A 5,000-nucleotide genomic window follows, 5' to 3' on the forward strand; every position below is an offset into this window, starting at 1 on the left:
GGAAAATCTTAAGGCATGAATATGTCATGTTGTTTACAATAACAGGATATACTAAATACACGTTCATACAGAAACAAATATAAACATATATATATTATATATATATATATATATATATATGAATATATATATATATGCATATATATATATATGTATATAGACGTGTATATATATATATATATACACACACATATATATATATATATGTACAATATATATATATATATATATATATATATATATATATATATATATATATATATATATATATATATATATATATACACGTGTTTCTGTTATATCTACACACATATAGACATATAAGCATGAATATATTCTGCTATATATATCCAACGCATATGATTCCGTACCTATTATCACCAATTACTGTTGTGAACCCAGTTGGCGGAAATTAATCGTTCAATCAATCAATTTTCCTAATGTATTTAAATAGGTAATCAAGAACATGCGAGAGCAAAAATCTCATTTCATCACTCAAACAATGACTTATTAAACACAAATTTTTCAGAGGAATTCTAAAGTAAATATAATATAATGCTAATGTAGCAAGCTAATTTAATAGCATCTCTAGGTCAAGAATATTAATTTTAATTTGCCACATCCTTAAAGAAGATTTTAGCCTAACAATGTCCTGTATAAAAAAGGAAAGGATTACATGCTGAAATCAAAAGAGCATAAAAACAATAATAATACTCTGAGTGAATATGTTCGCTGCTTCGACAATTTCAATGAACAATTAATTAAACATTAACATGGTTTTTGTCGTTATCGCATTATATAAAATTACCCAAACCAACCGTCCTCTTCAAAAACAAAGCACATCTTCAGGAAACACAAGTTTCCCTGTGAAACAACAGTAACCGTCCTAAAACAACAGACGATCAAGTAATAAGTAGGTCATAAGAAGCAACCAGAGTATTAAGAATGGAACTATGGATAAAGCAGGCAAGAAATTCTGTAAAACAGCTCTCTCTGGATTGTGTATCAAAACATCAATCAGGGCACAATTGCTCACACGCACTTACTTACAAACATACATATGTCATCAATTTGCATGAAGTAATACACTCATTCATAAACACATATCTAGCCACCTGTCAAAGTAATACTCTCATTCATAAACACATATCTAGCCACCTGTCAAAGTAATACTCTCATTCATAAACACATATCTAGCCACCTGTCAATGTAATACTCTCATTCATAAACACATATCTAGCCACCTGTCAAAGTAATACACTCATTCATAAACACATATTTAGCCACCTGTCAAAGTAATACACTCATTCATAAACACATATCTAGCCACCTGTCAAAGTAATACACCCATTCATAAACACATATCTAGCCACCTGTCAAAGTAATACACTCATTCATAAACACATATCTAGCCACCTGTCAAAGTAATACACCCATTCATAAACACATATCTAGCCACCTGTCAAAGTAATACACTCATTCATAAACACATATCTAGCCACCTGTCAAAGTAATACACTCATTCATAAACACATTTCTAGCCACCTGTCAAAGTGATACACTCATTCATAAACATATCTAGCCACCTGTCAAAGTAATACACTCATTCATAAACACATATCTAGCCACCTGTCAAAGTAATACACTCATTCATAAACACATATCTAACCACCTGTCAAAGTAATACACTCATTCATAAACACATATCTAGCCACCTGTCAAAGTAATACACTCATTCATAAACACATATCCAGCCATCTTTCAAAGTAATACACTCATTCATAAACACATATCTAGCCACCTGTCAAAGTAATACACTCATTCAGAAACACATATCTAGCCCCCTGTCAAAGTAATACACTCATTCATAAACACATATCCAGCCATCTTTCAAAGTAATACACTCATTCATAAACACATATCTAGCCCCCTGTCAAAGTAATACACTCATTCATAAACACATATTTAGCCACCTGTCAAAGTAATACACTCATTCATAAACACATATCCAGCCATCTTTCAAAGTCATACATTCATTCATAAACACATATCTAGCCACCTGTCAAAGTAATACACTCATTCATAAACACATATTTAGCCACCTGTCAAAGTAATACACTCATTCATAAACACATATCTAGCCCCCTGTCAAAGTAATACACTCATTCATAAACACATATTTAGCCACCTGTCAAAGTAATACACTCATTCATAAACACATATCCAGCCATCTTTCAAAGTAATACACTCATTCATAAACACATATCTAGCCACCTGTCAAAGTAATACACTCATTCATAAACACATATCTAGCCACCTGTCAAAGTAATACACTCATTCATAAACACATATCTAGCCACCTGTCAAAGTAATACACTCATTCATAAACACATATCTAGCCACCTGTCAAAGTAATACACTCATTCATAAACACATATCTAGCCACCTGCCATAGTAATACACTCATTCATAAACACATATCTAGCCACCTGTCAAAGTAATACACTCATTCATAAACACATATCTAGCCACCTGCCATAGTAATACACTCATTCATAAACACATATTTAGCCACCTGTCAAAGTAATACACTCATTCATAAACACATATCCAGCCATCTTTCAAAGTAATACACTCATTCATAAACACATATCTAGCCACCTGTCAAAGTAATACACTCATTCATAAACACATATCTAGCCACCTGTCAAAGTAATACACTCATTCATAAACACATATCTAGCCACCTGTCAAAGTAATACACTCATTCATAAACACATATCTAACCACCTGCCATAGTAATACACTCATTCACAAACACATATTTAGCCACCTGTCAAAGTAATACACTCATTCATAAACACATATCCAGCCATCTTTCAAAGTAATACACTCATTCATAAACACATATCTAGCCACCAGTCAAAGTAATACACTCATTTATAAACACATATCTAGCCACCTGTCAATCTATCCACCACATTTCAAAACCAACTGGTATACAAAATCAGTATTTATTCCTAAAGTTCGTTAAGAACATATTGGCTGTCTCCGATCCGTTATTAGTTAAATATCACACAATTTTATAGTGTTCATATTTTCTAACGGTCTATGTTAATAGCATAATATAGTCTCTTAGTGAAAGAAACTAAGACCAAATCCAGATAAATCCAAATCCTAAAAATTATCTAAACTTTAATATTTTTTCAGTAGATTGATGTATTGACAAGAGTCTTAACCTCATTTAATTTAACCCTTTTACCCCCAAAGGACGTACTGGTACGTTTCACAAAACTCATCCCTTTACCCCCATGGACGTAACGGTACGTCCTTGCAAAAAAATTATATTTAATTTTTTTTTTTCATATTTTATATAATTTTTTGAGAAACTTCAGGCATTTTCCAAGAGAATGAGACCAACCTGACCTCTCTATGACCAAAATTAAGGCTGTTAGAGCAATTTAGAAAAAAAAATATACTGCAAAATGTGCTTGAAAAAAAAATAACCCTTGGGGGTTAAGGGTTGGAAATTTCCAGATATCCTGGGGGTAAAAGGTTAAAACAATTTATCGCTGAACTGTTGCATCCCTATTACCCCCAACAAGAGATCGAAGAGAAAACTGAAAAGGAAGAGTATCTTTTTTGTCCAATCAGAAGATGGGAAAAGAATGAAAAAAGAAGAGTGAAAGTAAAGCGTAACTTTTTTATCCAGGGGAATGACGACTCAATTCATGATTCTATCATTCTAATCAGAACTTTTCATTTGGATGAAAAGACCTCTCAACGAGGAAGAGAAACCAATAAGGATGAAAAGGTCTCCAATCACCCTAAGAGTAAAATCCATTTAACTGCATTCGTGTTTTTACTTCTTTTAAAATTGAAGTTTTCGTGTATCTCATTTGGTGGTAATAGTCGAGCCTAAATTGTAAACATGTATTTTGTATATCAGTAATTTCTTTATAACACGCACACACACGCGCGCGCATAAATACACAGACACACACGCATATATATATATATATATATATATATATATATATATATATACTGTATATATCGGTATATATATATATATATATATACTGTATATACCGGTATATATATATATATATATATATATATATATATATATATATATATATATACATGTGAATTTATATACCTATAACATATGAATTTGTATACATGCACGGAACTTTCTCCTTTACTTTTCAACTTTTCTCATTACAACTTCATAACAAAAATCTTGCCTACATAAACCCTACGTTGCCTAAATCCACACTGCCCTTTCCATATCAGTCGTTCTGTTACCTGTATTGACTTTTCACTTGAAATTTTACTTTACACCTTCCCTTGTCTACTAATTAATACCATATCACTATAATCATCTGTCCCATGCAGTACCTTTATATTTTATACATCGGAATAACAACTTTCATTTATTTCTTTGAGACCTTTTCCTCGTGCAAATGCACCTCACAAACCTTGGTCAGCCATTCAGTCCTACTATAGATCTTAAGCTTTTTAAATTGGCAAACTTTCTATTTGAAAGTCCTTCCTAAGTCTGCTTTTCCCTTTTCTTTGGGAAGGGGGGGGGGGCGGTTGGGGGTGGAATTGGTCTTTTCTTTAGCGTCCGCCATTTCTTGTCCTCATCCAAAAGACCACAGAAGAAGATACATTTTCTATGATGGTCTGAGTTCTTGCCGCAAGATGGCTTCCCAATCACTTGTCCATAAATATCAATTAAGTCACTCCTCCACGAGCCTGAAAGGAAAGGCCTTCCGACTGTTAATGGCTTCCTAAGAAATCATTAGTACTCGAATTGCCCAGTTCGGTGGCTGGATCTTTCCCTCTCTTCTTAAATATTAAGGAATTATGTTTCAGGGTTACTTTTTTCAGTTAAAAAACTTTTATCCTCCATTAAGTATTTCATAAATGCTCTTCTTTCTTTAACTTCCCTTTGTCCCAATTTATCTTCCATCTTCCATTTCTTATTTTCC

At 32.6% G+C, this 5,000-nt stretch overlaps 1 protein-coding gene across 1 annotated transcript in view; it reads right to left on the minus strand.

Annotated features, from left to right (window-relative positions):
- Nucleotides 1–5,000, minus strand: part of LOC137619980 (neprilysin-like) — a 398,554-nt gene that overhangs the window by 21,451 nt on the left and 372,103 nt on the right. The gene's annotated exons all lie outside the window — the stretch shown is intronic.

This window comes from Palaemon carinicauda, chromosome 26 (genome assembly GCF_036898095.1).
Source record: "Palaemon carinicauda isolate YSFRI2023 chromosome 26, ASM3689809v2, whole genome shotgun sequence".
Lineage (NCBI taxonomy): Eukaryota > Metazoa > Arthropoda > Malacostraca > Decapoda > Palaemonidae > Palaemon > Palaemon carinicauda.